The sequence below is a fragment of the Nicotiana attenuata genome, chromosome 1 (genome assembly GCF_001879085.1).
Source record: "Nicotiana attenuata strain UT chromosome 1, NIATTr2, whole genome shotgun sequence".
Taxonomy (NCBI): domain Eukaryota; kingdom Viridiplantae; phylum Streptophyta; class Magnoliopsida; order Solanales; family Solanaceae; genus Nicotiana; species Nicotiana attenuata.
In genome coordinates this window covers 45,881,363-45,892,338 of record NC_031989.1, presented here as the reverse complement: position 1 = coordinate 45,892,338, position 10,976 = coordinate 45,881,363, and positions in this window count along the sequence as shown.

The following is a 10,976-nucleotide window of genomic DNA, read 5'->3' as shown; positions in this document are numbered from 1 at the left end:
AGATGCCAAACTTGACTTCTCTCAAACTGATTGAGTTCATCTTGCATAGCAATCACCCAATCTGCATCCTGCAAAGCCTCAACAACATTTTTAGGTTCAATAAGAGACAAAAAGGCATCAAAAGCACACTGATTCTTTAATTGTGATCTAGTTTTAACTCCAGATGTTGGATCAGTGATAATGTTCTCAATGGGATGAGAACTTTGATACTTGTGAGGTTTCACAACCAACTGGTTTCTGCTAGATGTTTCTCCCATGTTCTGTTGCTGAGGAACAGGGTCATGAACAGGTTCTTTTAGAGGATTTATTTCAATTCCTCTTTGATTAGTTCCCCCTGTCAGGTTGCCCTGAATAGAAGAACCTGTTCCATCACCTGTTCCTTCTTTTGGTGCCACTTTGACTTGTGCTGAGGCTTCAGTCAAATCCTTTACCAATCCAATGGCTTCATCTTCATGTTCCTGTCTCTCAGAAAGAATGTTAGTTTCATCAAATACTACATGTACACTTTCTTCTACACATAAAGTTCTTTTATTGAACACTTTATATGCTTTGCTATGTGAAGAATATCCCAAGAATACTCCCTCATCACTTCTGGGATCAAACTTACCTAGGGAGTCTTTTCCATTATTGTGCACATAGCACTTGCAACCAAATGCCCTAAGATGGGATATGTTTGGTTTTCTCCCTTTAAGTAACTCATAGGAAGTCTTCTCTACAAGAGGTCTAGTTATGCATCTATTGATTATGTAACATGCAGTGTTTACAGCCTCTGCCCAGAAGCTGTGAGGCAGTTTACTAGAAAGCAGCATGGTCCTAGCCATGTCCTCAAGAGTCCTATTCTTTCTTTCAACTACTCCATTTTGTTGAGGAGTCCTAGGGGCAGAGAAATTATGATCTATACCATTTTCATCACAGAATTCAGCAAACTTGGAATTTTCAAATTCAATTCCATGATTAGACCTAATGGATGCAAGTTGATTTCCTAATTATTTCTGAGTTTTTCTAACAAATGCAGTAAACATGTCAAATGCTTCATCTTTAGAAGTTAGAAATAGAACCCAGGTAAATCTAGAATAATCATCAACAAGCACCATTACATATTTCTTTCCACCTCTGCTCATGGTTCTCATTGGACCACAGAGATCCATATGGACCAGTTCCAATGACTTGGTTGTGCTTACCATTTTCTTGCTTTTGAAGGATGATCTTACCTGTTTCCCCCTTGCATATGCCTCACAAACTTTGTCTTCCTTGAACTTGATGTTGGGTAACCCTATCACCAAGTCCTTAGAGACTAATTTTTTTAGCTGATTCAGACTGGCATGACCAAGTCTTTTGTGCCACAGGAGGGGATCATTAACCAACACACTTAGACAAGTGAGTTCATTTTCTGAGGGAGTGGACAAATCTACAATGTAAATATTGTTAACTCTCTTTCCCTGCAAAACAATCTTGTCCGTGGTAAGATTAATCACAAAGCATTTAGTAGAGGTGAATGCTACAAGGTTACCTCTCTCATACAGTTGTGACACATTGATAAGGCTATATTTCAAGCCATCTGTCAAGTAGACATTCTCAATGGAGTGAGAGTCTGTCTTACCTACCTTTCCAACCCATATGATCTCACCTTTCTTTCCATTACCAAAGGAGACATTACCTCTTTTTAAGTCCTCAAGTGAAAGGAACTGGTCCTTGCTCCCAGTCATATGTTTTGAGCATCCACTATCCATATACCATATTTGGCTACTTCCTTTCACTTGGACCTGCAAAAAGAAATCAGGGGTTAGTCTTAGGAACCCAAACTAGTTTGGGTCCCTTTCTATAGGCAAAGGGATGAATCAAATTCCTTCTTACCCACCCAGGCAGCTTACTTTTCTCTTGAACAAAGGCTTTGTTCTTTTGACTGTCCTTTTCTTTTGCATTACATTCATTTTTGTAATGGCCAGTCTTGCCACAGTGTGTGCAGATTTTATTCTCAGGAAGTGTGAGGTACTTGCTTTTTGGGTCCCACTTTGGTGCTTGAGTCCCATAGCCAAGTCCTCTTTTGTTGTTACTGTGATGCTCTTGCAACCAAGAAAGTGCATCAGAAGCCTTGTTCCATTTGCAAGTTCTGTCTAATTCGTGTTTCACTATTCCTAGATCTTCTTTTAGGACTTTAATCAATCCATCCTTCTTATACAACTCATCCTTAATTTTTCCTAAGTTTTCCTCTAGAGTGAGATATGTGTGATCAACTTTCTTCTTTCCTGTTCCTAGTTTCAGTTTTAAGTTTTCAGACCTAAGTTCTAGGACACTGGTGTCAAGTTCAAGAACCCGGTTCTTCAACTCAGCATTTTTGCTATCACTCTTATTAGCCCTAGACTCTAGACTTTTGCATTTTGCTTTTAGGATCACACATTCCCTAGACAGATCTTCCTTCTCATTGTTATTTATCTCAGACTCATCAATGAAGTCTAGTAATAGCTCAGCCAGCCTTTCTCTAGACAGAAATTTAATCTTGTGTTTGAGATGAAGAATACTTACCTCTTGTTCATCATCTGATTCTCCGATGGCCATAAGGGCCTATTCATCTCCAGCTTCATCCTCTGAATCCTCATCTGATGTTTCTCCCCAGGCAGCAACCATAGCCTTTGTTGATCCTTTGTTCCTTTTTGGTTGAACTTGTTCCTTCTTCCTGTTCCTTCGTTCAGCCCTTTCTTTTTTCCACTCAATTTCCCATTGAGGGCAGTTCTTGATCATGTGATCAGTCTTACCACACTTGTAGCAACCCTCATTGGTCTGTTTCTCAGGAGCCCTTGGTTTGTTGAAGGTTGTACCTATTGAAGAACCCTTTCCTCTCATCAGGTACTTTTTGAAATCTCATGTGATCATAGCCATTTCATCATCCTCCAGATCTGAACCTTCAGCAATTCTGAGAGCCAGAATTCTTTCCTTCTTGGGTGTATCCATCTTCATGGTTTGCCTTCTCAGTTCATAGGCAGTAAGATTTCCAATTAGTTCATCTAGCTTGAGGGTAGCAATATTCTTAGATTCCTAAATAGCAGTGATTTTGCTTTCCCAAGTTACTGGTAAGACCCTTGTCAAGATTTTCTCAACCTTGTCTTCCTCAAGGATAATTCTCCCAAGTGATTTAAGTTCATTTGTTAGTGTTGTGAACCTTGTGTACATCTGCTGGATAGTTTCTCCTTCCTTCATAGTGAAATTCTCATATTTAGCATATAGCAGTGTTCCTCTTAATCTCTTTACTTGAGGAGTTCCTTCATGATCCACTTGTAAAGTGTCCCATATCTCCTTAGTAGTGGTACAACTTTGAATCCTTCTGTACTCGTTTGGACTTAGTCCACACACAAGCCATTTCTTGGCCTTGGCATTCTTTTCCCATTTCTTCAAATAGCAGTGCAGTCAGCTCTTGTCTTTGGCACATCCACTCCTTCAGCATTCTTCTTTGTAGTAGCCAGGGGACCATCAGTGACTATGTCCTAGAGTTCATAGTCTTCTCCTATGATGTGGTCTCTCATCCTGTTCTTCTACCAAGAATAGTACTGACCATTAAAGAGTGGAGGCCTAGCAGTGGATTGCCCTTCCCAATTTCCAGGTGGTGCACTCATCTTGATTTGTTCCTAAGGTGTTAACCTCTTAAAGGATAACCCGCTCTGATACCAATTGATGTTTTATACTTCAATACCACACAAGAGAGGGGGGTGATTTGTGTGGTGTCCAATTTTTCGCTTAAACTGATTATGGAAGAACCTGGTTCTTCTATGTGTTCCTTCTGCTACTGTTACGGAATAATAAATGTAAAAAGTAAAAAACACAAGTATTTTTACGTGGAAAACACCCGGCTCAAAAGATGAAAAAACCACGACCTACTACTCAGTAGGATTTCCCCAACACTTCACTAAATCACTGAGCCAAAACAGCATTTACAAAACTCTTTGTAAACCCAAGGATTACCTCTAATCCCGTTGTAGCAACCAGCCTCTAACTGCTGCGACAACTTCAAGTTAACTCTAACTTGAATACTCAAAGTACCTATTACAATTGCTTCTAGATAAAGCTGAAATGTACAATATGAAAACACCTACTCAAATTGAACTAGAAATAAAGAAAAACACATAAAACTCTTTATGGAGCTAGTTCTTCAATCTGGTTCATGTAGCTTCACGTTTGCACACTTGAATCACACACGAACTGCTTGCAAAAAGCCTTGCTATTTTGCTCTCAATTCACGTTTAACTTCTGTGTTTTTGTGCAACACCTGTAAAAGAAAACAACACTGATATTTAAGGAGTTAGTAATTAGAGATTGACTGGGATACAGACGCTACTCTTCTATGGTAGAAGAGTTCTAGTTGATCTCATACTCTAACACTATCCTCTTCCTAAACTGTGTTCTCTTCGTGTAAGAAGTCTTTCTCTCCTTATCCAATATGCAACCTTTTCGATCAGATTAGGAGATATTACTTCTGATAAGTTAGATTTATCTCCTTCACGTGCATATCACATGTTTGGGTTGATCATGACTGTGCTTCACAAGATGGACCTGGTCCATGTCTGATTTCTTTTGTCAGTCTTCAAAACTTCACATTTACTTGGACCAACAGACTTTATTTGGTTGTAATGTTGGCTGCGTGAGAGGTAGGATACATATGGGTATAGTGACTACACCTCCCTAAGCACTTCAATACATCTTTCACTTTTAAGCCCATACCATTGTCAAACCTTCATTCCACTTAAGGGAATTCTGTCGGGACTGTCGTCAATAGACAGCTCTTCGAAGCCATCAATAACTCGAATTCGTAAGTCCTCAATAAGGCAATTTTGAGCTCGTAAGACCTCAGTAAGGTCGCATCGAATCTGTAAGACCTCAATGAGGCAATACCAAGCTTGTAAGACCTCAACAAGGAATACTCAAATTTATAAGACCTTAGAAAGGCACAACCCCAACATGAAGGCCAAGGCTATATATCGAACTTGTAAGACCCCTAAAAAGGCATACCCTCAATATGGACACCAAGGTCATCGCACACGGGGACTAAAGGCTACATCCAAATAAAAGGTTCCGTCGAATTAACGCGGCTCAGAAATGTTTGACTACACCTATAAAATAAAAGGCCTCCAAATACTTCGAAAAGAACCGGTTAATCAGGCTACCCCTGGCATAAGCAAAAGAGCTTCGATCATATCAGCTCCAAACAATGACAAGGCTTCGAGATAATCAGCCTTCAACAAAAGGCTTCGAAAAATCAAACTTCAAGAGAACCTCCCGAGGTGCTCAATTGTCGTCGCATATCGATTCATAGTCGAGGTTCTTATTTGAGCCATCGATTTGTCTGACGAACACAAAACATGCCAAGGCATAATCAAAACTTCAGCCGAAAAGGGAAAACTATAGCCATATCAGAGGTCGCATTGACCCAATCTAAAAATGCCTAAGGGCCAATGCGTAATAGCCTTAGAGCCAGCCTAAAGAGCCTAAGGGACAATGCGTAAGAGCCTAAGAGCCAGCCTAAAGAGCCTAAGGGCCAACGCATAAGAGCCTAAGAGACAGCCCGAAGAGCCTAATGGCCGATATAGTGAAAACCTAAGGGTCAACGAGCCTGAGTCAAAATTTGATTCGAGGACCAATCCCTAAACGGTCAACTATTATCAATCGCTCATCGAGCATGAAAGCCTGAGGGGTTCATATCATAAGTTTGACATATCGAACTGGTTATCGACAAGCATCGAAATTTATTCTAAAATGGCAAAGGGAAAACAAGAAATGACGAGACACAAAAATCCTTATATATATAGTAAGGTTTCACAAAGTCATATTTACGAGGCTCGCGCCTGGAGCCTATACACAGAAAAGGAACAAAATAAAACCTAATCTACTACTGGAGTTGCTTAACCAGATGGAGCTCCGCCGGAAATTATGCCTCCAACGGCCTGGCCTTCGACCCCCGGAACATGGACAACCTCCTCCCCCTCGGGGACTTCATCTTACTCTTCATTATCTTCAGAGCCGCTGGTCGAATCACTGGCTGAACCACCATTGGAGGAAAGCAGAGTTGCCGACTTTTCCTCTAGGGCCTTCACCCTCTCGATCTCTGCAGACAAATCGATGTCCCCTGCGTATACATCCTCGAGAGCCTGTCTCCTAGATTTTAATCGGGCATGTTCCAAAGCTTAGGACAATTTAAGCTCGGCCTCTTCGGATACCTTCTTGGCCCGAGCATTTGCAGCAGCAGCATCTTTTCTGAGTGAGGACATGAGCTCAACGGCCTCAGACTCAGCTGTTGATAGCTCAGCAACTAGTTCCGAATGGAGGTCTCTGTATTTGCAGCTTTCTCCCTCTGCCTCTTGGATTTGATGCTCAACCGAGATCAGCCTCTCTCGGAGGGCTTCTTTATCGGAGGACACTTCATCTATATGCTGCTTCAGCCCAAGGATTTCAGTATCTCTAATTTTAAGCTCCTCTCGCATTAGATCTTCTTTTTGCTTAAGCTGCAAGAATCAAAACAAGACATTTAGCAATTAACTTGCTAGGGAGTAAAAGTAAACCCACGAAGGTCATATTACCTGCCCATCGAGATCGTCCCGATCTCGAGACATCCTCTCCAAATGTGCTCGAAGGTCATCTAGCTCCCCCTCCTTTTGAGCATTAAGGGCCTTAGGTTCGTCCAATTTAGAAGCGAGCTTCCTAAATTCATCATCACATCTAGCCAACTATGCTTGTGACTTGGAAAAGGCTTGGTGAGAGAGCTTTAAGGCCCGGAAACACAGAAGAAAAGAGTCGGTAAAGCAAGAATCGAAACTCAACATACAACAGTCAAAGTCAAGATTACCTATTGCCGAAGCTTCTCGGATTCCTCAAAGATCAATGAGGCATCGATACCGGGGTATTCCTCAACCCCAACAAAACGTCCTTCAAACGTACTGTTGTATCGAGAGGATGCCCTCTCGATGGGAATGTTCATATCTTGGGCATCCCGTATCTGCCCAGGAGAGAATAATGGGCCCGGCAGAGGCTCATCTACATTGATCACCTCGACTGATACAACGAAGGCCCTCTCCCCCCTCCGAGAGGCTTCATCATCGGTTTGTTTGGGTTCATCAGCCAGGTGCCCTTCGGCATCAAATGCGTTTAGGTCATTGGTCGACTCGGGAACTTCGCCCGAAATCCCCTCAGCAATCCCCTCATCTCGGGTCCGGACCACCTCGACAACCTTCAACTCAGTCACCTTCGGCTCAGTATATTTTGAGGCAGCAGCATTTCTTTTCCCCCTAAATACCAGTTGGCAGTCATCACCCTCTTCTCCTCGGCACAAAGACTTTCGGCCGCCTCCCGAATTGAGGCCAGTGAATCGGCCTCGGGCTTTTGAATTTTAGCCTTTTTTGGCTTCGAAGACTCAGCTGGTGATTTCTTCGTTCTCTTTTTCTCCTTAGCAAGCTTCAGGGTATTTGCTTCCCCAGACGGGGGTTCCCTCATCAAGACGACCTCTCCAAGGCCTGGATAGGTACAAAGTATGAGATTATCAGCGAAAGGTATCTTCTCTAAAGAGCTCTTTTGTTCATTTGTTAGTGTTGTGAACTTTGTGTACATCTCCTAGATAGTTTCTCCTTCATTCATAGTGAAATTCTCATATTGAGGATATAGCAGTGTTACTCTTGATCTTTTTACTTGAAGAGTTCCTTCATGAGCCACTTGTAAAGTGTCCCATATCTCCTTAGTAGTGGTACATCTTTGAATCCTGCTGTACTCGTTTGGACCTAGTCCACACACAAGCCATTTCTTGGCCTTGGCATTCTTTTCCCATTTCTTCAAATCTTCAGCAGTGCAGTCAGCTCTTGTCTTTGGCACGTCCACTCCTTCAGCATTCTTCTTTGTAGTAGCCAGGGGACCATCAGTGACTATGTCCCAGAGTTCATAGTCTTCTCCTATGATGTGGTCTCTCATCCTGTTCTTCCACCAAGAATAGTACTGACCATTAAAAAGTGGAGGCCTAGTAGTGGATTGCCCTTCCTAATTTCCAGGGTGTGCACTCATCTTGATCTGCTCCTCATGTGTAACCTCTTAAAGGATAACCCGCTCTGATACCAATTGATATTTTATACTTCAATACCACACAAGAGGGGGGTGATTTGTGTGGTGTACAATTTTTTGCTTTAACTGATTATGGAAGGACCTGGTTCTTCTATGTGTTCCTTCTGCTACTGTTGCGAAATAATAAATGTAAAAAGTAAAAAACACAAGTATTTTTACGTGGAAAACACCCGTCTCAAAAGGTGAAAAAACCACGACCTACTACTCAGTAGGATTTCCCAACACTTCACTAAATCCCTGAGCCAAAACAGTATTTACAAAACTCTTTGTAAACCTAAGGATTACCTCTAATCCCGTTGTAGCAACCAACCTCTAACTGCTGCGACAACTTCAAGTTAACTCTAACTTGAATACTCAAAGTACCTATTACAATTGCTTCTAGATAAAGCTGAAAGGTAAAATATGAAAACACCTACTACTATTGAACTATAAATAAAGAAAGACACATAAAACTCTTTATGGTGCTGGTTCTTCAATCTGGTTCATGTAGCTTCAGGTTTGCACTCTTGAATCACACACGAACTGCTTGCAAAAAGCCTTGCTATTTTGCTCTCAATTCACATTTAACTTCTGCGTTTTTGTGCAACACCTGTAAAAGAAAACAACACTGATATTTAAGGAGTTAGTAATTAGAGATTGACTGGGATACAGACTCTACTCTTCTATGGTAGAAGAGTGTAGTTGATCTATACTCTAACACTATCCTCTTCCTAAACTGTGTTCTCTTCGTGTAAGGATTCTTTCTCTCCTTATCCAATATGCAACATTTTCGATCAGATCAAGAGATATTACTTCTGATAAGTTAGATTTATGTCCTTCACGTACATCTCACATGTTTGGGTTGATCATGACTGTGCTTCACAAGATGGACCTGGTCCATGTCTGAGTTCTTTTGTAAGTCTTCAAAACTTCACATTTACTTGGACCAACAGACTTTATTTGGTTGTAATATGGGCTGCGTGAAAGGTAGGATACATAAGGGTATAGTGACTACACCTCCCTAAGCGCTTCAATACATCTTTCACTGTTAAGCCCATACCTTTGTCAAACCATCATTCGACTTAAGGGAATTCTGCACGGTGCGACCCATTGCTCGCAGTGTTGTCCTAGCCCACTTAAGGGAATTCCGCACCTGCGATGGAATTCCTGCAGGTGCGGCACCACAGGTGCGAAGAAGGGTCCGCAGGTGCGGTTTGTCTGGCAGTAAAAGAGAGAATTCGAGGGTTTGGTGTTCATTCCATAAAATTCGATTTTTAGCTCGGAGGAAGGCGATTTTGCGAAAGTGTTTTTAGAGGAAATCAAAGGGTAACAATTCCTAATCCTATTTGATCATATTTCATTAATCCATAGTTGTTTTCTTCATTAAATTAATGAATTTGAGAGAGGATGTTGGGAAAATGGGGGAAAAGTTCCCCAACCAAAAATCTGAGATTTGAGTGGGATTTAGGCGTCGGATTTGGATGATTTTTGCACGAGTGATCTCGTGAGTGAATGGGTGTTCATAATTTGTGAATGTTACCCTATTCCGATACGTGGTCTCGGGGAGGATTTTTGGGCGTTTTTCTATTTTCTTGCCTTATCTTTGATTTCATTAGCTAAATTAGTTGCTTGTATCTATATTTATGTTATGTAATTGATTTGGCTAGATTTGGGCCATCCGGAGCTGTATATTCGTGGAAAGAGCATTATTACGGATTGATTTGAGTTTGGTTCGAGATACGTGACTTGCCTAATCTTGTGTGGGGGAACTCCCCTTAGGATTTGGTACTGTTTGATGTATGAGCGTCGTGTACGTGAGGTGACGAGTGCGTACACAGGCTATTTGTTGAAAAACTCCATTTTCATTAAGTAAAATATCTGTTTTCCTTAAATTGAGCTACACTAGCCAATGTAATTATCCTGTTTAGTTTAGAAAAGCACGCCTACGTGTCTTAACTGCCTTAACTGCCTATCTGAATTCTGTGTAGGATGTTTAGTGAAATTTCATGTTCTTCCTTTACTCGGACTTAGCCTAAATTGTGGTTTTCTTGTTGTAACTGTTGTTTTTGTTGGTTAAGCTACGTATTTACTTTGGGACTACGGAACGGTGTTCCGGTAGACCCCCCTGCATATTTACTTTGGGACTACGGAACGGTGTTCTGGTAGATCCCCTACACATTTGCTTTAGGACTACGAAATAGTATTCCGGTAGATCCCCCTGCATATCTACTTTGGGACTACAGAACGGTATTCCGCTAGATCCCCCTTGCACATTTACGTTTGGGACTGCGGAACGGTATTAGATCCCCCTCACCTTTACGTTTGGGACTACGGGACTGTAAGGCCCGGTGAAAACTTCTACTCAAAACTCGAAAGCTCGTAGTGCCAAATTAGGAATAATATTTTCCAGAAAAGTGCATTTTTGCGGTCCACTATGCGATCGCGGAATAGCTATGCGGACCGCATAGTTGCCGCAAAGTTAGTCAGTGTGATGGATAATTTGAGGTCAACTATGCGGTCAATTATGCGATCGCATAACCACTATGCGGGTCACATAGTCATCGCATAATCCCCTTGGGATTTTGTAAAGGGCAGTTCTGCGGTGCATTATGCAACCGCAGAACAGGTACGCGGACTGCATTTCTGTCGCATACCCAGGCAGTGTGTTCAGGTTTTGGGACCATTTTTGTGGTCCATTTTGCGGGCCGCATGTCAGGTATGCGATCGCAGATTTCGTCGGGGCTCCTATTTTCTAACTTTTAAAACCCGACCCCATCCCATTAAAAACACCCATTAGACCTTATTTATGTGATTTTTACTGCAAATAGAGATAGAGAGAGAGAGAGAGAGAGAGAGAGAGAGAGAGAGAGAGAGAGAGAGAGAGAGGGGGGGGAGGGAGTGAGTGAGAG